We start from the raw sequence: 23,419 nt of genomic DNA on the forward strand, positions 1-23,419 counted from the left end.
GTACAACCACTCAAGAAAACACAACTCACTCGCTCAAAGGACCTAATACTAATAGGATATTTCCATTATGAATTTCTCGTTTTAGAGTGCTTCTAATCTAATATCTATGGGTCTATCATCTTCTCCTAATAGCCGCCTAGTTCTAATAATAGTAGAGCTAACTAGAGATCTTTCCTTGGCCAGATAGATAGGAATATTACAGTAATACCTTTCCCTTCTTTAATAACATGCTAACGAGCGTAATAGCTAAAGAAGGGCATAAGGAAGAAGTTTCATACCGAGCATACGAGGCATACTTGTAAGACCTTGGCTAAGAGGCCTAACTAGAGTTGAGATAATATAAAAATCTAACATAAAAAACCCTTAACCAGGTTACACCCTATTTCCCTCACTCTCTCTTTTTTCACTCAAAACATAAACCTCTCTAACTCTGTTGAAACCTTATCCCTATGACTAGAATAATAAAACCTTGCATAATTGTCACACTCCTATGACTTTTTGTTAGCGTTTTCACTTCTTTGTAGTCACTTTTTTGCCTACTATTCCACGGTTTTGAAGATCAAAAGTGTTAGGCTTCATCCGTTTAACATAACCATTTTCGCCAATAGCTTGAAAATGATATGTTAGATTCAGAAAACAAGAGGTAATTCTTTAGTAACATGATTTGAATCTTGAAAATAATGTAATCATAATAGCAACAAAGAACACATTCAAGGAAAACAGACATGCTTTCTTCAACAGTGTTATGCTTGGAAAAGTAGGGCTGACATAGAGCCTAGTTAGGACAAGTGGTCCGGGTCTAGGCAGACCCTGCAGCCATTTAGGCGCGGCCACGTCGCGTGTTGGCGTAAGCAACATGCTCCTGCCAGTGCAATGGGTGTGCAGCAGACTGAAGAATGGCTGGAGGTCATCCGCGTGTCCAATCCTTGCATAAAGTGAGGAAATCATGCGAGTAGGTGCATAACGGGACGAAAAAGAGGATTTGCACAGTACCTGACCCTTTTTTACGGATTCAGTAATCATTACTCCAATGTATCCCACTATAAATAGAGAGCTTCTCTCCCATTTGAGGGATTCGCTTATTTTTACTCTTGATTAGCTAATTTCGCTCTGTAATAGCTCTCTCTCTCTCTCTCTCTCTCTCTCTCTCTCTCTCACTCATTTGTATTCTCAATATTTCATAGTCAGCTCGCTAAGCCGTGACCTGACCTTTCAAACATAAATACAATATCAGTGGACGTAGGATTCGCTTGTTTAAGCATCCGAACCACTTTAAACATTGTCTTGCCATCATTTACATTCTCAATCCTCCATTCACGTGTGTCTTCTAGGTCAGCTCAGCATTTTACACGTGCATTTAGTTGGTGTCAAAATCACGCATCAACAGTTTGGCGCTAGAAGGAGGGTCTGATTTAATATTCGTCCTTCATCAGGAGAATCTCTGACTAACTGGTCCTACAACAGCAAATGGCTTGCCGATTCAAACCTGAGCGAACCAATCATGATGTTGAGGAGATCCTCCAAGTACAAGACACCTCTCCCGAGGTGCCCTCAGTTCCATAAAATGCTGTGGGGGATATCCCTTCAAGTTCACAACTTGACCCTGCCATCATGAGCTACCTGAAGAGGTTCAATAATACTCTCCAAACGGTCAACCAAAGGTTGGACCGGGGCATGCCACCTGAATCAAATAGGGCGGTGCAACCGCCAAAAACGGCTGCAGGTCACGCGAAAGCATGGCAAAGGGCAATAGCCTATGCCACGAGCATTGCAGCGTGCCGAAAGAAGAGAAGCAAGTGGCGAGCAATGGGCCTAAGGGCTCCAAAGGGCCGGCGAGCACCGACCACATCTCGAGTAGAATACTTGTGGCGTTAAGACTCGGTGAAAGGTTGCAGCCCAAGCCCTCCCATGCCACATTGTATGAGCACCACCCTAAAAGTGCTGGGCGGGGCGATTCTCATCACCGCCAGAAAAACGATCCTGATCGTCATCGTGCGGGAGGTTCCCACATTTCGCGGGGCGGTTCGTACCACCACGGAGGTCATAAAAATTTCCCGCACCATTCATCGCCATCACACGACTCTAGCCAGCGTGTGTCAAGGACGGCTGGAACTACCGACCGAGGCGAAGAGGAATCCTACCTCCGGACTTCCCTCAACTGCAATCGTGAGGGTCGAACTCGCATGGGTGAAAGCAATCCTCAGATAGCTCCGCTGCCTCAGATTGAGGAGCTACAACGAGTTCTAGATCAGCTAAAAGCTCAGCAAAATGAGTAAGGGCAGGTCGCAGCAGCGTCTCCCTCTTCTCCGGTGGTATTAGCTGCCCCTCTCCAATCAAGATTTAGAATGCCCGATATGTGGACGTTCGACGGAAATTTTGATCCGCAGGATCACCTGTATGAATTTAACGACCTGATGGAGCTTCACCAGGTTTCAGACTTGGCGAAATGTCGTTGTTTGGCAGTAACTCTAACCTCTCATGCCAAACGGTGGTTTAGGTTGTTCCCAGCGGGATCGATCAGCTCGTGGCCTTAGATGAGCACGACGTTCTTGAGGCACTTCCAAGCAAACCGAAAGTTCTCAATGCTTTTAAGCTATGTCAGCAACATAAGGCAAGAGAGGGATGAATCCTTCCAGTCTTACATCGACCGATTCCACAGAGAACTTAATAAGGTAGCTCACACTCTCGAAGAGTTTGTTCAGACTCTCATCATAGCGGGAGTTCGCTCACAGACCGACCTGTGGAAAGAGCTACAGGCTGAGGATGATGTTTCCTTCACCCACTTTTATAACCTTGCGGAGAAGTACCTCCGTATTGAAAACTCCATGGCGGCACTCCACCGCCGCGACCTTGATGCTTCAGGCAGTGCGCCTGGTCGGGGGGAAAGTAGGAGAGTTGATCGCAAATGGGCTAATGACGATCAACGAAAAGGAAAGAAACCGCGATTCGAGTCCAAAAAGTCTTATGATCTAGTTCCTCGTCGCGATCGCGACAGAAATCAGTATATGCCTCTGAATGCATCTGTATCGACTATTCTTGACAAGTCAGAAGAAGCCAGCTTGCTCAGAGAGCCTAAGCCTATGAAAAATCCCCCATCAGCCAGAAATAGTAAAAAATACTGTCGCTTTCATCGAGATAATGAGCATCACACTGATGAGTACCGAGCTCTCAAACAGGCAATCGAAGGCCTCATTAAGCAGGGGCATTTCAAGGAGTATATTGATGAATCCACTCCCGTACAAGAGAAAAATCAAAGGGAGCGAGGAAAGAAGCGTCGTGATCCCAAGGATATTTATAGCGTTAAAATGATCTTTCGGGGATCGCACCTCGCGGGAAACTCGCGAGATGCCTAGGAAAGATATGCTCACGCAACCCATTACGACCCCATCAGTGTGATGAGCATGACGCAGTGACCACCAAAGGTTCGCAAGGAGGAGGAAATTACCTTCTCCGAAAAGGATGCAGTTCGATTGCATCATCCCCATGATGACGCTCTCGTGATCACGCCTTTGATAGGGCACTTTGACGTCCACAGAATGTTGGTGGACAACGGAAGTGTTGTGAACATCCTGTTCCAGATAGCTTTCGAAAGAATGAATTTGGACGAGACCGACCTGAAGCCCGCCTCGATCCCCCTATACGGTTTTACAAGGGACCACCTGATCTCCAAATGAACGATCTCACTTCCAATCACGTTGGGTCACTTTGATGAGGTGACCAAGGTAACTGAATTCTTGGTAGTGGATTGCCCATCTGTTTTTAATGGTATCATGGGGCGACCTCTGCTGAGAAATTTCAAGGCGGTCACTTCGATATACTATCTGAAGATGAAGTTCCCCACCCCGATGGGGATAGGGGAAGTTAGCGGATCTCAACGCGTATCTCGCGACTGTTATGTAAGGGCAGTGCAAATGGCGTGTAAAGGGAAGGGCATCTCGCACGACATTCCCTAACAAGCAATGACGATCAGTCGGATTGAGCCGCAACTTGACCCAACCGAGGATAATATGGATCCTCGTTTTCAGGAATGCCCTTCCAATGGGCCGGTTGAGGATTTATCTAGGATATCGGTCGACCAAAGCAAGCCGAGCAGAATGTTAAAGATTGGGAGCAATCTCAACCCCTAGCTCGCCACCAAACTGACCAGCTTCCTCAGAGAGAATATCGATGTATTCGCATGGTCGTATGTAGATATGGTCGGGATCAGCCCGAATATTATTTGCCATGCCTTGAATATCAACAGTGAAGCCAAGCCGGTCTGCTAGAAGAGAAAGACGATGGATCCGGAGCGATATGCTGACTTGAAACTTGAGGTAGATAATCTCCTTCGGAATGGATCCATCGAAGAAGCGCTCTATCCGAGCTGGGTTGCTAACCTGATTCTAGTAAAGAAGCCCAACGACAAGTGGTGGACCTGTGTCGACTTCAACAAAGCATGCCCAAAAGATAGTTTTCCCCTGCCCAGGATCGACCAGCTCGTGGACGCCACCTCCAGGCATAAGCTGCTGAGTTTTATGGACGCGTACTTGGGATACAATTCTGATGTACGCACCGAACGAAGAGCATACATCCTTTGTTATAGATCGGGGGCTGTGTTGCTACAAAGTTATGCCCTTCGGCCTCAAGAACGTTGGTGCAACTTATCAGCAGTTAGTTAACCGAATGTTCTCCAAGCAGATCGGGAAATCAATGGATGTCTATGTAGATGACATGCTGGTCAAGTCGCATGTCGCTTCAGATCACATAGAGCATCTCGTTGAGATGTTCGACATCCTCCGAAAATACAGAATAAAGCTAAACCCCACCAAGTGTTCATTTAGAGTATCCTTGGAAAATTCCTAGGATACATGGTTAACCAAAGGGGAATAGAGATCAACCCCGAGAAAATCAAAGCTCTCATCGATATGAAAAGTCTGACCAACCAAAAGCAGGCATGAGCCTCAATGGGCGAATAGCGACACTCAATTGCTTCATATCAAGAGCAACAGATCACTGCTTGCCGTTCTTCAATGTTCTAAGGGCCAATAAAAAGTTTGAGTGGACTCCCGAGTGCGAACAGACGTTCCAAAGTATTAAAGAATACCTCGGGAGGCCACCTCTTCTGTCTAAGCCTCTCCTGTAACAGATCCTCCTCCTGTATCTGTCCGTCTCTCAGTTTGTGGTCAGTGTAGCTTGGTTCGGGAAGAGAACATGGTCCAATGGCCAGTGTATTACGCGAGCAAACGTTTGTTGGATGCTGAGATACGGTATCCGAAAATGGAATGATTAGCTTATGCCCTGTTGATCGCTTCCAGAAAGTTGTGACCTTACTTCCATGACCATACGATCCATGTAATAACCAATTACCCGCTCAGGCAGGTCCTCCAGAAATCGAAGGCGTCGAGTAAGTTACTTAAATGGGCCATGGAATTAAGTCAAAAGCAACCATCAAAGGGCAGGTCATGGCCAACTTCATATCAGAATTCTCATATCATTCGACGAATGAGTCGGAGCAACAGCCCAGCGAAGTCATTTAAGAAACCGCCCAAAATCTATCAACTTGGAGCCTCTACGTCGATGGATCATCGAATAGAAAGAGGGTCGGGGTAGGTCTTCTCCTTTTGAGTCCCGAATGGGCTCGTATTCATGGCATTCTCCAGTTCGATTTTAAGGCAACCAATAATGAGGCCGAGTTTGAAGCTCTGCTCGCTGGACTGCAGTTGGCCAGAGAAATGGGTGCAACCACGATCAGTATCCACAATGACTCCATGCTGGTCGTTAACCAGATTTTGGGGGAATACCAAGCCAAGGAAGAAAGCAGGATCAACTATCTGAAGAAAGTTAAGGCCGTACACAAAGTTGTTCAAGCACTTCACGATCACATAGATTCCTAGAGATAGCAACTTTGTGGCAGATGCCTTGGTAAGAATAGCCTCGTCATTGGATTCAGATACACCAGAAAGCATTCCTGTTTGGTTCATTGAGACCCCCAGTATCAGCCCTATCGAACAGGCCGTGAATGTAACAGAATCAGTTTTCTGGATGACCCCTATCATCCAGTATCTCAGAGATGGGACCTTGCTCGATGACAAGGTCGAGGCAAGGACCTCGCAAACAAGATCAGCTCGTTAGACCCTCATCGGAGACCATCCGTATAGGCGAGGGTTTAGCGCCCCTCTCCTCCGATGTGTAACGGACGAAGAGGCAGATTACATCATAAGGGAGATACATGAAAGGATCTGTGGTAATCACATCGTCGCACAATCTCTCACAAACAAAGTTGTTCGTCAAGATACTATTGACCCCTAATCCAAGAAGACACATACAACTTTTTCAAAAGGTGTGACAAGTGCTAGCGGTTCACGAACATACCGCGAGCTCCTTCCCTCTAATTGATAACCATGACCAGCCTCTGGCCATTCTCCATATGGGGAATCGATCTCATCGGTCCCATGCCAATTGGTAAAGGGGGAGTTAAGTATGCCGTGGTCGCGGTGGATTACTTCACTAAGTAGGTCGAAGCAGAACCGTTAGCCGCGATCACGACCAGGAAACTCAAGGACTTCGTCTTCAAGAACATTGTATGCCACTATGGATTCCTCATACTCTTATCTCAGACAATGGCAAACAATTTGACAATGAGGAGTTCAAGCAGTTTTGCGCCGAGCTGGGTATTCATAAAAAATTTGCCTCAGTCGCAAGACCGCAAGCAAATGGCCAAGTTGAAGCTGTCAACAAAACCATCAAGCACACTCTTAAGGCCAAACTTGGAGCAGCCAAAGGAAATTGGGCCGACGACCTCCCCGAAGTCCTATGGGCATACAGGACAACTCTGAGAACCTCTACCTCAAAAACCCCTTTTTCGCTAGTATATGGCTGCGAAGCGATGATCCCTATGGAGGTAGGAACCGGTTCACTTTGGAGGGACCTATACAACAAAGCCGACAATGAAGCGCTTATGCACGCGAGTCTGGACCTAGTTGAAGAACATCGTAGCAAGGCTCAGCTAAGAATAGCAGCCTATCAGCAATGCGCGAAAAGGTTTTTCGACTCTAAGGTCAGAAGAAGAGACTTCCAGGTCAACGACCTTGTTTTGAAGGAAGTTCTTCTCGGTACTAGAGAATCAAGTATGGGAGTTTTGGGACCGAACTGGGAGGGCCCATACCGCATCGCTAAAGTAATAAGACCGAGGACTTATCATCTCAAAAGGCTGAATGGTTTCGAAGTACCCCGAGCTTGGAATGCTGAACATCTCTGACCTTATTATCAGTAATTCTGAACTCAAGTGTTTCCTTGTAAAGTTCGGTTTTAATTTTTGCAACCTTTGTAATAGCAAGTGTGCAATTCTGATCGTTTGTAATCATTTTCCCATGTAAATACAATTCTGTTCGTATAAACTTGTACCCATATTATTGTAAAAAGTTAGAATACGATCTCATATGTAAAGAATGCGGAAATTATAAATACTCAGGAAAGATTGTGAAAAGTAATATCTTTATTTATTATAAAAGGGAAAATACATAAGCATAAAGGGAGAAAACAAGAGAAGCGGATCATTGATCCTCTCCCCCAGGCTGGTCATCAACCGCTTGATCAGATGCGGGCTCCTCGGGAACGAATGCAGGCTGTTCTTTTTCCAGGTCGGGTCCCCGAGTCGCTTCCTCAGCTTCGACCTGCGCCATGGAAGCAAGTTCATCCTGGTACTCGTCAGGAAGGTCGGACAGATCCATCTCAGGATTCCTCGAAAGAAGGGCAAAGTGGACTGAATCGTCCACTCTGCAGCCCTATTCTCGATCTCCGCCTCTTGCTGTTGCATCTCCGCAGTTAGCGAAGTGACGCGACCCCGAGTAAAGTGGAGCTCGGCCTCCAATTATGACCGTAGCTTCTCGGTATTCTCCCACAGCTCGCCCCTATCTTGTTCTACTCGCGAGGCCCGCTCAATGGCCACTTTCAGCTCCTGGTCTTTCTCACCAGCCTCCTTGGTGAGTCTGGCCACCGTCCTCCGAAGCTCGTTCATCTCCTCCCCTTGCCTCTCCAGGTCGACCTTTTGAAATTACCCCAATGACTTCGTCTAGATACTCTTCATAATAATCATGAATGTCGGTTCTCTTATCATCCTGTAAAACATAAAACGATTAGACATCAAAGAACTTTACTCATACCGCCAATAAACATTGTTCATGAGAGAAAGCAACAGGAACAATGAAAATTGAACAAAATGTACAAATAAGGAAAAAATAGTCAAATTAAGTCACCGCAATACCAAAAGAACCATTCAATAACAGATTTGGGAGCTAAGCAGGCAGAATTGATGGCTCTTTTTGTTCTCCATTATAGTTCGGAACAAAATTTACCAGCAATGAACAGTGTTATTCAAGAAAAGCACAAATGAAAGGAAGTCAAAAAAAGTAGGAGACATAAGTTCCTAAAGTCCAATAAATCAACAAAGCTCAAAATAGATCCTTGTGTATGGAATACATTGGAGCTTACAATGCTGGAAATAAGATTCTCAAAGCAAACTCAATATTGAGTTTCATATCAAAACTTCCATATTCCAAAAGCCCTACCAGTTCTCTCATGCCAAATACACAACATAAAACACACTTAAGCCATTACATCAGCTCATATTGTCAAAGGCCAATCAAACTTGACAATACTTCAACAACCAAACTAGGATTAGACTATCCACCATGACAAAAAATCTATTCAGGATTAAAAATTCACTTTCCTCTGAATCTTCTCTCCCTCTCTCTCTCTCTCTTTTTTTTTTTTTTTTTTTTTTTTTTTTAAGAAATTGAGAATGTATATTACTAAATATGAAGAAGTTGCATGTACAAAGCGGACCAGGCATCCACAATGATAGCACATTATCCTCCCTTCATATCATTAAATCTCCAACCCAAATTAAATTGCATTTCACACAACACTAATGATCAATACATCTATAAGAAAAAAAAAATGAATAAGTCCCAATATACTAAATAAAATCTAATATCAATTTCTATTATTATCAATGGAAGCAAGCAATGATTAAGACCTTAGGAACTTACTGTGGCTTCTGGATGATGAATTAACACACAGAGCTCGTCTAACACTCTCCAAGATTTTGACGAATGTTGGTTGCCATGTGAACCTGTAAAACATAAAATGATTTGACATAAAAAAAATTTACTCATTCCTCCAATAAACACTGTTCATAAGAGAAAGCAACAGGAACAATGAAAATCAAACAAAATGTACATCTAATGAAAAAATAGTTGTACTAAGTCACCTTAATCCCAAGAGAACTCTTCTGTAACAGATCATCTTTTACCTACAATGAGATCAAATTCAATGCATATATATATTAATGATGATTTAAAGCATGCGGATTATAAATAATTATGAAACAAGAAATAGCACTTATAGTATCTAGCTCTAAATCTGTCAACAGCATTGCTTCAGCTAGTGGCTGCCAAACAAAAAATTAAAGGAAACGAATGATTTTTAAGAACTTAAAGCAAAGAAGGTAGAACTATGAAGCAAAAGTGATTCACAAGAACAAACAATTGTGTTTTGAATAATCAACCTATAGAGAGAGGCTGAAGCAATGTTTCTTTAAGGTAGAACTGGAGGTAAGTTGTAAACCGAGTAAATGATTAACTATTTAAGGCTTTTAAGTGTGAAGCAGCAGTCTCAAGAAGCATAAGAAGACTGCCCCTATGAGATGTCTGTGCCTGCAACATACGTCTCCATCCTCAGTATATGTGGGGCAAAGATCATGACTTATCTATGACATTGATTTAATTCTATTCCCCTCAGTAACATTTCTTCATGAAGTGGCTACTATCAAACTGAGATGTATTTACAAACCCCATCAACGTTTAAAATGAGCTAACAATAAAACAATGTAAATTTGCTTCTCACATTAGTCATGAGAATAAAGTATAATAAATATATCTTTGATGGAATGGAATAGAGTTTTTTACTAGGATAATTCAACAAGAAGCTCTACAGTGGGAGTTAAGTAGAGAATACTTAGAAGCTCCTGAACTCAAAAGGTGGATCAAACAGTTATGACCTTGGCTTCCAAACCAGGAAGTCAGAAGGTTCAAATTCCAAAGAGCCAGCTATCTAGGTTTTATATCTTATGACCCTAACTATTCAACATTGTAACATATGACTATAATCCCCAACTCCTTCATGCACATAGAGAATTCTGGTATATCAAAAAAGTTAGAATTTCTATCTCTAATAGGGAACTATTATAAAAATAGGAGCCCAATCATACCTTTCATTACTCTTGCCTTCAAAGTTGATGCAATAGGCCAAAGAAGTACTATGATCACAACAATTTGAGGTAGGAATTATTTACAAAATGTCTATCTGATTTGAAGTCAGCATCTACAAAAAGAAAATGGCAGTAGTTACCTTCAAGGGGCTTCATTCCTCACTTGGTCTCTATCTTATTTGCGACTAATCATTCACTAAAGGTCAATATGCAGTTATTTTTCTTGTCCAAAAGAGTGCAGTAGAGATATCCTCTCTTCACTAACTCACTCTTAATTTCATGACAAACTAGTTCAGCTTCATGATTATTCATAATCTAGAACACTCAACTTGATTTTTCCAGGTACACCTCCTAACAAGCTTTGATGTGAGCTGTTTTATAAACTATCAAAATAATTGAGCAAGTGTTATAGCCAGTCAAATCAACATTAAGGAAAGTCCCACTCCTCTACCTTACAATAAACTAGATTTTGACTATAAGCATCCATTATCAATAGACTGCCAATTCTCGAGTAGCAAGTATAGTTAAAATATGAAGGGAGAAAACAAGGAGAGAGGAAGAAGGGAATAGGTAGAAGGGATGGGATAATTACGTAACCATCTGCCACATTCATAAAGTAAAGTATATATGTGTGCATGTATGTATAAGGTCAGATTATTGTAACTTAAAAGAGTTTGATTTAAAGTTCCACAAACCCCAACGGTTTAGAAGTTTATTTATTTGGCAAACTAAAAGCTACATTTCAACTTCAAGTAGTTCCACTCCATTAACTGGTGAATCAAGATACAAGGATTGGTAGAAATTTATGTCTCGTTTTAGATCAAAATTTACGATACAATTTATCAAATCATGCATTATTTCAGTTAAAGAAAAACATCATTAGTTAAGAAAATTCATCCAAACAGAACAGCATAAGTTCAAATGAGCTAAAATTATAATACATACATCCAATCTGCATGCAGTATAACGCATGACAGCAGGAGGATCCTTCATCAATCGTACCCAAATTTCCATACCCTTGAATTAATGGATATCTTATAGAGAAATCTTGCAAGAAAATCATGCAGTGAATTTCACATAAATGAGAGAAGGGATTTACATTTTCTCTTATTTTCCCCAGAGAAAAAAGAAAAGGAGAGAATATCACTGATTTGAGAAGAATAATTAAAAAGAGTGAACAAGTTTTCCAGAAATGATAGCATCTAAAGGATCACAAAAAGGGTCTTAAACATAGTTGTTGAGCAGCTCCATAATAAAAGCAATCGAACTCAATCCCACAAAATAATTGATGGCGTTCAATATTAATGTATTTAGTGTTTTTTTGTTTTTTTCATAAATGAAAATAAGAAGTTTGATTTTGTTTCATTATCATCTTCTGAAAACAGTACTTGAAACTGAAAGCATGTTCACTGGTAATAATAAATAATGAATTTTAGAATAAATTATAAAATTTTAAATTTGATGCGTGAAAAATAAATGGAGGTATAAATTATTCAATTTTGAGCTTGATACAAACTATTCATAATTGTAAAAATAAATGACCTACATTTAGAAGAAAAAAGCCTCAATCAATTACATGATAATTAAGGGTCTAAATATGATAGTCCAAGGTAAATCTTACATCTGCAATTATACACAATCATAATTCAGAGTATAAAATTCAATGACTTAAACTTCCCAAAACATTAAGGTGGCATTAAATACTTTTTCCTTAAAATTCAGAATATATGCATGTAATTGCAGTGGCGGATCCAGCCACTTTTTGGCCCACCCTCAATTTTTTTTTTTTTTAAATATTAATATATATAATTTATCTATTTTGGCCCACCCTAATAAAAATATTAATGGACAAAAATAGTAATGTATAATAAATTTTTATTTTGGTCCACCCTAAAAAAAATTTCTGAATCCGCTGTTGCGTAATTGGCTGCAAGTGGGTATTCAAGACCAAACTCAGATGACACTTTGCAAAAGTATAAAGTCAGACTTGTGATAATGGGGTTTCAACAAACTCCTAATTCAGACTATTTTGATACATTTTCGTCTATTATGAAAGCAACTACAATCCGGATAATGTTCTCCTTGGCAGTTCGTCATGGCTGGAATATTCATCAGTTAGATATTAACATTGCTTTTCTCAACAGGGACCTCACAAAATAGGTTTTCATGATGCCTCCAGAAGGTTTTTCCTCGTCAACTTCTCTACCTCAAGTTTGCAAACTTAGTAAGTGTTATAACTACGCAAAGATTGAATCAACCAACACAAGCAACAAATCAAGATCAAGAAACAAACACAATACCAACAGGTTTACCGTGGTTCACTTGCTCTAAGATTGAGCAAGCTACGTCCACGTTGAACTCGAGAATCACACGAGCTCGCTGCACTAAACTGTCAAGTTTACAGATTACACAATAAGCAACACAAGTCACTGAAATAAACCCCTTCTTCAACCCGTAACCAAACCCTAGAGATNTATAACTATCAAAATAATTGAGCAAGTGTTATAGCCAGTCAAATCAACATTAAGGAAAGTCCCACTCCTCTACCTTACAATAAACTAGATTTTGACTATAAGCATCCATTATCAATAGACTGCCAATTCTTGAGTAGCAAGTATAGTTAAAATATGAAGGGAGAAAACAAGGAGAGAGGAAGAAGGGAATAGGTAGATGGGATGTGATAATTACGTAACCATCTGCCACATTCATAACGTAAAGTATATATGTGTGCATGTATGTATAAGATCAGATTATTGTAACTTAAAAGAGTTTGATTTAAAGTTCCACAAACCCCAACGGTTTAGAAGTTTATTTATTTGGCAAACTAAAAGCTACATTTCAACTACAAGTAGTTCCACTCCATTAACTGGTGAATCAAGATACAAGGATTGGTAGAAATTTATGTCTCGTTTTAGATCAAAATTTACGATACAATTTATCAAATCATGCATTATTTCAGTTAAAGAAAAACATCACTAGTTAAGAAAATTCATCCAAAAAGAACAGCATAAGTTCAAATGAGCTAAAATTATAATACATAGATCCAGTCTGCATGCAGTATAACGCATGGCAGCAGGAGGATCTTCATCAATCGTACCCAAATTTCCATACCCTTGAATTAATGGATATCTTATAGAGAAATCTTGCAAGAAAAATCATGCAGTGAATTTCACATAAATGAGAGAAGGGATTTACATTTTCTCTTATTTTCCCCAGCGAAAAAAGAAAAGGAGAGATTATCACTGATTTGAGAAGAATAATTAAAAAGAGTAAACAAGTTTTCCAGAAATGATAGCATCTAAAGGATCACAAAAAGGGTCTTAAACATAGTTGTTGAGCAGCTCCATAATAAAAGCAATCGAAGTCAATCCCATAAAATAATTGATGGCGTCCAATATTGTATTTAGTGTTTTTTTTTCATAAATGAAAATAAGAAGTTTGATTTTGTGTTTTTAAAATTTCAATGTGTGTTCATTATCATCTTCTGAAAAGCATGTTCACTGGTAATAATAAATAATGAATTTTAGAATAAATTATAAAATTTTAAATTTGATGCGTGAAAAATAAATGAAGGTATAAATTATTCAATTTTGAGCTTGATGCAAACTATTCATAATTGTAAAAATAAATGACCTACATTTAGAAGAAAAAAGCCTCAATCAATTACATGATAAGGGTCTAAAAATGATAGTCCAAGGTAAATCTTACATCTGCAATTATACACAATCATAATTCAGAATATAAAATTCAATGACTTAAACTTCCCAAAACATTAAGGTGGCATTAAATACTTTTTCCTTAAAATTCAGAATATATGCATGTAATTGGCTGCATACGAAGAATATATGCATGTAATTAGCTGCAAGTGGGTATTCAAGACCAAACTCAGATGACACTTTGCAAAAGTATAAAGTCAGACTTGTGACAATGGGGTTTCAACAAACTCTTGATTCAGACTATTTTGATACCTTTTCGTCTATTATGAAAGCAATTACAATCCGGATAATGTTATCCTTGACAGTTCATCGTCACTGGGATATTCATCAGTTAGATATTAACACCGCTTTTCTCAACGGGGACCTCACAAAATAGGTTTTCATGATGCCTACCGAAGGTTTTTCCTCGTCAACCTCTCTACCTCAAGTTTGCAAACTTAGTAAGCTTTTAGTTTATGCCCTAAGAGTTTGTTTGAGACCATTCTAGTCTTAGGCAGCCCACTTGGCAAATGCAATCACAACTACCACGTCAGGTTTAATCCTCCTACAATTTTTTTTTTTTTTTTTTTTTTTTTAATTTCATTAACCCTGATTTCCATAAATTAGAATTCCCCAAGTTCAAATCTCCCTCCAAAGATTCATCTTCCCTAAATTTGCAAACCAAACCATAACCCTAACCCATTTTGCAAAATCCATTTAGCCCCCACCACCTAAAATCTCTCCACCTTAAACCTCGCCGTCGCAACTTCGCCAGAGTCATTGCCGCAGTTGTACGCAGGACATCACCTTCGTCATTTGCATCCGAGAGTGGCACATTTCACAATACCTCCAAATCTGTCTCGCTTCGCCAACGACATAGCCAAGCCGTTAATATGCCTAGCTGCTCTTGTAATCTCTTTCTTGTCTTTTTTTTTTTTTTTCTTTCATCTCTTGAATGCATTGATTGTTGGATTTAACTACTATTTTGCACTTCTGGTGTTTATTTTTTGTGGCAAGCTTGTCCTCCTTTGGCTATAGTTTTGTCACTCATTGTTGAATTTAGTCCAAAATGCTCATCTTTCGAATTTGATCCTAATACTGGTTGTGTTTCATGGTTTCGGTTTTACCGTTATCATTACGCCCCCCCCCTTCTGGTGTTCATTTTTGGTGGCAAGCTTGTTCCTCCTTGGCTATAGTTTTGTCACTCATTGTTGAATTTGGTTCCAAAATGCTCGTCTTTCAATTTGATCCTAATACTGGTAGGTGTTCATGGTTTCAGATTTACCGTTTCGTTATGCACCCTTTGCTTTGATCTGAAAGGTCGCGCCAGCTAAAGATGAGCTTTGAACTGGGTCAGCCGTTTAAACCATTCAGTCACTATTGGGAGTTTTCCCTGCTGCAAGACGTGGTCCCGGAAATAACAAAAGAGTTCAAATATCACTCAAATTTCTTCTTCAATTCTTCATTAACATTGGTGGTATTACAGAGACTGTACTTAAAACTTTGCTAAGTTGATAAAAACGATCAAGAGCTACCACTCTTTTCTGGGAAAATATCTTTTAAAATCTTATGAATGTGTACATTAATCCCACGCATGATTGAGATTTGTTTCCATTTCCGATAATTTTGTTCATTAATTACCAATCGTATCATAGTAATTACAAATCATGGCCATCTTTACCCGCAAAAGACAACTGTTGGATCATCCCCACTGCCCAAACTTATTAAGATAGTTATGCTAAGACTTTTGACTATTTGTTTACTGATTCAAAGAATTTAATTTCCTTCCTACTTCCTTTGAATTTTGCTTTCGCAGTCCTATATAAGAAATTATCCTCTTATTTTCTCGATATATTTACTTCCTTCAATTTTGTTGATGCGTGATTTGACACCACGAAACGCATGTGTGAATATTAAGTTGGTCCAAAAGACACACGTGAATGGAAAGGAAAATGACAATAAATGCAGTGAGAAGGAGTTTTAAATGGTTCGGATGCTAAGAAAGCAAATCCTATGTCCATTGATGGTTTTAATTATGATAAGGTTAGATCGTTTTAGACGACTGACTTTAGACTGAGGATACAAGGTATCAAAGGCTATCTATTCTAGAGAAGAGAATTGGTCAAGAGTAAATGCCGAATCCCCTTAATGAGAGAGGAGCTCTCAACTTATAGTGTGATGCCTTGGTAATGATCACTGAATCGGTAAGTTGGTGGGATGATCCTTGCAAATCTTTCTTTATGTCACATTATCCATCTTCTAGAGTAATTCACGTGATTTCTGCAGAATTGGACACGCGGGATCATCACACTCCTGGCTGGGCTGATGTGCACCTCTATTCTAACGGAAGCAGGCTGTGGGTCAACCATGATCACACGACGCGACTACGCTAGAATGTCGTAAATTCTTCCCGAGGTCTGACCTTTCGCACTTAACTGGGCCCACGTCAGTCCTATTTCCCAGACATAACATTTATTATTTTTAACGGGGTTTTCCAGGAACCAAATAGGGAGCTTGGTAGTGTGTTTTCAAAGATAACAAGATGGATTTTGCTGGTCTCATTTCATTCATCTGCAAGGTACGTAACCACTAATTTCCTATTTTATTTCTTATTCATATGTTTCAATTCTAATTTTATTAAGAACACCTAATATGTTTGTAATTGTTGATGCACGATTTAGGCACCAACTAAATGACGCGTGTACAGCGTTGATTGGACAAGGAACACACGTGAATATGGATTTTGAATAGAGAATAATGCATGAGAGCTTTTAAAGTGGTTCGATGCTAAGGTAGCAAGTCCTATATCCACTTATTTGTATTGATATGGTGGGTCAGGTCGCTAAAGCGGACTGACTTACAAATAATTGAAAAGTAAATACATTGCTTTTAGAAGAGAGAGAGTTCAATGTAAAAAATGATCGAACTCCCCTAGAGGGGTCTTCCTCTTCTTATACCCAGTTGAATGCGTGTAATCATCATTAAATCCTTGGGTTGGTGTGAATGTCAGGACCAATCTGACTTTACGTCCAATTGCCCATTTCCCAAGCTGATTTCACGCGATTGTAGCAGGGGAGCGGACACGTGGGAGCTCCAGGGCCTTGGCAGCCTGACATGTGCTTACCGTTCTGACGAGCAGGCCACGTTTCACCACGTGACTCCACGTCAGCCCTTGATTTCCAGGCAACAGTAATTTAAGCTAATACCACCTGGATATAACGAAAAGAAGTTAAAGTTTTGTTCTAATGAATAATAACATCATGATAATTGAAGTTTATCTTTTGATAAATCTAATACATTGAAGATTTTCTTCGAGATTATAGTAATGAAATGGAATTTCTAGTAGAGCTTAACAAAATAGGGAGTTTTAGGAATTTTTGTGACGTCCAGCGGTCTGACTAAACTTATGTCTCCTTTATTGTAAGGTAACAACACTTGGAAAAATTTGCTTCCATGAGGAGAGCAACTGCAGTTCAACTTCCAGGAGATTGGAGTAAAATTAAATTGGACTCATACCAAGGGAATCCAAATGGCATAATTCATCTTTACCCTTTTTCTGCTTCTTCTTTGTGATGGACTTTGCAGTGTTGGATGTCTTCATGTTTCACATACATTTTTTTATGTATAACTTCATCATTTAAATTTATATTTTCTAAGTACTTGATATTTTCTTTTGGTTAGGTTGTAGTATGTTGGCAAATCCTGAAGCTGTTGATGTATTCTGGAGAAGGGCGAAGGTGGGTTGGTTTCAGAAAAAAAAGATGATGAGGTGACAGGTGAGAAGAAAGAGAAATGAGTGGACAAGTATATATATATTGTTGATCGGTTAAACTGTTAAAATGGGAAATCGGATCTTTATCCGTTTAAAATCCGTTCCGATTTTAAAAATTGACGTAAATGTAAAAGTTTCTCTTGATTAGAATAACAAATAGTAAAAGATAATTTCGTCATAAAGAAAAAGTGATAACGAGGGCAAACAGTAAACAAACAACCTTACCAACCCCAAGAAAGCAGACAGTATCAAACAAAGCAAAGTGGGTCGGGGTTGGTGAGAGATCACTGACAGTTTACCAAAAATACCCTTCACAACCACACTCTAATAGCGACACTCCATTCCTATATATTTATCACAACACCACTCTTCTTCACACTCAGATCTCGCTTTTCACCTTCACTTCGTTTAACGGAACGCTCCAACCAACCGATTTCTGACTACTCTCAGTTTCAATGGCGTCGAGGGGATTTTATTGGGCATGGGTAACCCACTTCTTGATATTTCAGCTGTTTGGGGATGAGGAGTTCTTGTCTAAGTAAGTTGCCTCAATTTCCATTTCTTGTTTTACATTTAATTAGTGGGTTTTCCTGTTTTGTGATTTAGATCTGATATTTGTGATGATAGATCTAGCTGCATGCTAATTTTCTTTGTGTTCACACTCTTTTCAATTGTGGATCTGTTTAATTTTGTATTTTGTTAACAGATATGATATCAAGTTGACACATTGCTATTCTTGCTGAAGACAAGCACTTGCCCATGTAAGTTTTCTATTTATTTGTTATTATTTCATAATGATAAATGCTTAGCTCAATATGATGATATAATTTATTTAATGGGAAAGTTAGTGGTTACTATTTTCTGTGTTTTTTGTTTTTAAAAAAGTGTAATTTGAAAATGAAATTAAAAAGTTTGAATTTTTATGAGCATGCTTTTCTTATCAATTCTATAAAATGGTGGAGTCATATTTTCCATTTTTGTTATATTATGTAATTTCTATGGTATCACACTTTTTTTCAAGACAAAAATAGAAGTTGAAAATGAAATGAACAAAGCGTTACATTCTTTGTTACTGTAGCCACTGAAATATGCTTAACTGATTTAATGTGGATGGTTTTTTTCAAGGTATGATGCATATGGCTTCCAAATCTATGTGGGTATTGCTGGAGGTAAAGTGTGCTTTCTTTGATCTTAATTTGATGCCATACTTAATATTAAAGCTTGCACATTATTGGATCATGTTATATGTCAACTGATCGGGTGTCCTTCATTGTAATTTTTAGGTGCTACACAAATTCATCAAAGTTGCTCAGTTTTTTGTTTGTTTGTTTGTTTAATTGACAAAATCTTGTATTTTACTTTTTATTGTTGTTATCCAGAGCTATTGGGTTTTTGGTGTCTTACAGTGGATGCTCCAAATTCCTGGTGCCACTAGTTACATTGGCTGCATTGGAAGGATAAATTTGGTGGGAGATGAAGAAAACTCAAAGCAAGCCGGCCTTAATGTATGTTTCTTTTCCTGTTCTTTTCACTCTCACTATTTCTTCTTTTTTTTTTTTTTTTTTTTTTTTTTTTTTTTTTGGGTTATGGTGATATAATCATGCTATGAATTAGGTGCATTATCTTGAGGATGAGAGCACACCAACTGGAACTTGTGCTGTTTGTGTTGTTGCGGTGAGAGGTATTTTTCATGTCTTTCCAACTATGAAATCCTGCTGCAAATTTTATTTTAGAGTAAAATCTAGTCTTTTCCTTAACAATGACACTTGTGATTTAATTATTTCTTCCATTCTAATACAAGTGCAAATTATATGTATAAACTTTCAATTTATAGAAATTCCTGTCGCCCCATCATTTGGTTTTATTTCTCTTGACCTATATTTTAGAATTTGAGTTCATTTTGTCTCCTTTCAAAAATTTGATTTTGAAAGTCTTAGATGCCCACTAGTTACATGTTGGCCTGCCTCTGCTATCCCTACCTTAGTACCGGACTGAATTTGCCAAAATTGAGTGTCCTATCTTGAGTTATTGTACTTGCCAAAGTAGGGTTATTTATGTAACTATGTGGTTTATTTATTCAATAAATCATCTTATTCCAAAAACCGAAATGAAAATGTTTATTATATACCTTTTGCCTAGACTATTTGTGAAAAGTGTAGGAATGTTAATTGTATGATTAAATATCCAACGGTGATAAAATATTGAATTGCTTCCTGTCATTGGGTAATGCAAACTGTTTCTTGCATGCTAATGTTTTTCCTTTTAGTATTTGGTCTTCATAAAAGTCATATCGGGAGAGCATATTATGTACAATTTATTTGTTGCATGTAGTACCTCTATTCTTCTGGGGTACGCCAGTTGAAATTGGTAGAAAATGTTGTAGGTTTGTGCCATTGAGAGAGCAAACATGGCTCCATTTTAAAAATCCCAAACCAGTCATACACATGGCTTCATCAGACAAAGAACCAGTGGCTTATTGTCATCAATCTTTTTACATTTCATTATACAAGTCAATTTTGCCATGCTTAGAGTATCATTATAACTTCAAAATCCTTGTGCAGGTCACTTGTGGCCAACTTGTCAGCTGCAAATTGTTACAAAGCTGATCACTTGAAGAAACCAGAAAATTGGGCATTAGGTATATCCATTGCTTTCTTTTGTTACTTCAACATTCAGCTCTTGCCATTTTGTTGGCTAATACCGCTGAGTTTTGTATAAATTCTGATTTGAACAGTTGAAAAGGCAAAGTATTACTACATTGCTGGCTTTTTCCTTACTGTGTCTCCCGAGTCCATTCAACTTGTTGCTGAACATGCAGTAGCAAATAACAAGGTAAAATTAGTTTAAATCTTTTTCTTTCTGATAAATAAAAACTGAAGTCATTTAGATTCTTAGATGTTGCACTTATTTCTCGCCAATAGCATAAGCATTCTTGTCATACATTTGCAGGTCTTCATGATGAACCTCTCTGCTCCATTTATCTGTGAGTTCTTCAGGGATGCCCAAGAGAAAGCTCTGCCGTAAGCTTTCTGCCCAATTCCTTACAAAAAAACCTCTGTTATCACTGCAAAACTGACATGCCTTTCGTGTATACAGATACATGGACTATGTGTTTGGAAATGAGACAGAAGCTAGAACCTTCTCGAAGGTTCACGGATGGCAGGTAATACTCTCTTGGTGTTAGTTTTGTTCAATCTGAGAACTCTTCTCTTAACACTCCCAGTTTAACTTTTTGGGTGATTTTGTATTTTCAGACTGATAATGTTGAGGAGATTGCACTGAAGATCTCTCAGTGGCCCAAAGCCTCTGGAACACACAAGAGAATCACTGTGATCACTCAAGGTGCAGATCCTGTTGTAGTTGCTGAGGATGGGAAGGTGAAATTATTCCCTGTGATCTTATTACCCAAGGAAAAGTTGGTCGATACCAATGGAGCAGGTATTCATTTCAACTAGTGTCCTTCTCAAGTCTTTCATCATGGGAACATAAAAAAAACTGCTCTTCTAAATGCAATCTTCAATGCGAATTTCATCATGTTAAAGATAGTTCTTGGACACATTTGGTACATCTAAGTACCAATATGATAATAATTAAAAGAACAGTTATAGTTAGTCATGAACTTGGAGTTTTCTCGTCTAATTGTCATATACTTGTTGCAGGTGATGCTTTTGTTGGGGGATTTTTGTCACAATTGATTCTAGAGAAGCCCATTGAAGATTGCGTAAGGGCTGGTTGCTATGCGGCAAATGTCGTTATTCAAAGGTCAGGATGCACTTGTCCTGAAAAGCCTGATTTCAATTAGGCTTATTATTCCTGATGGCCCAGAATTCATGTTTTCCAGTTCTGGTAGAGTTAGTTTCTTTCCATGGAGGCCGCCTGTATTATTTGCTCCTGAACCCATATATATGGTGAAGGAGTTTTATCTACTTTGATTGTTAAATTTCCGGTGAGAATTTGTGTGACATTATTTTTTTACAAATAGAACGGTTTATATTTTATGATATCTAAAATGGCGAACCAATTTTATGGTGCCAATGAATTTTGATAATTCTTTGTGTAGTAGTATAATCAAGCCATCTTGCATAATGCTTTATTACGAGTGAAGGATGGTTGTGAAAACTGGGTTTTGCAAGTCAGTTTTGGATTTCTTTGATTCATATTAATTAATTGTATATATGAATATCATGAACATAATTTTTGAGATGAAGAAAATTAATGTTTGAAAACAACGTACGACGTCGACATGTCGATTCAAAAGCGAATGGCTGTCGGTTCCAAGCAAAAGTCAAATTCTTTATTAAGGAAACGACAGGTTAAATATCACTTAGGCTAAAATGATTATATGCTTGTCTTTTCAATCTGTTCATTATCTATGAGCCTTGAGGAGTTGTTTGCGTGTTTTCTATTTTTTAAAACAAAAATAAAAATCATAAACGAGCAGCATTTTAAACATTTTATGAGTGAAAAAATTACAAAAGCGGAGATTGAAATCATAAACAACCAATATTGTCTTTCAGGACCCTAAAGTTAATGATTAAGTAAACCTCTCAGTGGTCATCTCTATTAGGATCTATGGGGACTCGAACTCAAGAGCTCATGAAACCTATTTTTACTCTTTTACCATTAGGCCACCCATGGGTAGCCAAACAATAAGGGTGAACCAAAGGGGCTGTAAATGGGTAAAACCCACAGCCTTAGGTTTGATTATCTGCTGACTGCTGGACATAAAGATAGCACATTTACCTTACTGTTTTAAAAACCGACCTGTTGTAAGACCTAGCAAGGTGACCAGGTCGTGGGTCAACCGGTTGGACCGGTGAGATGAGATTGAAAGAATTTTTTGAATCTATTTAATTGTGTTTTCTAGAATTTAAAAATGCAAATGGAGTAATGGACGCATAGCAAAATGGGTGTTGGAGCAATGGTAAAGGAGCTGATTCGTGAATCCAAAATTACTCAACATGATGATGACCGAGATGAGCAAGCTCAACATCCTGATGATGGACTGAGTGTCTACTTTACTGTCTAAGAGCGAAACGAAACTGACGTAGTGCTGTAGTCACGATTTTGTTAATGAATTCCAGGTCTTCGATTTCGATGGAGGAAGTAAGTTGAAGAAGATGAGGAAGTGTAAACTTTACACTTTAGAGAAGATGAAAATGGAAGCTACGGTTTGAAGATGAAAATGGAAGTTGCGGCGACTAAAATGGCCTATGGCGAATGAAACCGATGCAAGGGAATTAAGATTAGGTTTTTCTTAGGGCTTAATTAACGGACTAGAATAAGTTTTAGGCCGGTTGGATCGGACGGTTTGTACTGTAACACTAGTCCAAAGCGACTCTTTTAGTATTAACATGTTAATAATAATCCGGACCGGAGTGGAGCCCAGGTCCCGATTGGACCAGTCAGTCCGATCTGGGTTTTAAAATAGTGATTTACCTATGATTTACTCGGGGGGCCATGGCGGTGGGTTGCTATAGGATAACTCTCTTTGAGTTGTTATATGATAACTCCTCTTGAAGATTAGTCGAGATGCGCACAAGCTGACTTAGACACCTCAATTATTAAAAAAAAAAAAAAATTTCTTTTTGTATAATACTCCATATTCCATAAGTAAGAGGTCGTTGGATGTAATTAGGGGTGTGCAAAAAAAAATATGAAATCCAATATTTGATTTGAAAAAATTGAATATCTAGAAATTCT

The 23,419-nt window shown here is 38.8% G+C and overlaps 1 pseudogene; it reads left to right on the forward strand.

Annotated features, from left to right (window-relative positions):
• The first annotated feature begins 16,486 nt into the window (after positions 1–16,486).
• LOC116115348 lies at positions 16,487–21,751 on the forward strand (annotated as a pseudogene).
• The last annotated feature ends 1,668 nt before the right edge of the window (positions 21,752–23,419 follow it).

The sequence above is a fragment of the Pistacia vera genome, unplaced genomic scaffold (assembly GCF_008641045.1).
Source record: "Pistacia vera cultivar Batoury unplaced genomic scaffold, PisVer_v2 Contig737, whole genome shotgun sequence".
Lineage (NCBI taxonomy): Eukaryota > Viridiplantae > Streptophyta > Magnoliopsida > Sapindales > Anacardiaceae > Pistacia > Pistacia vera.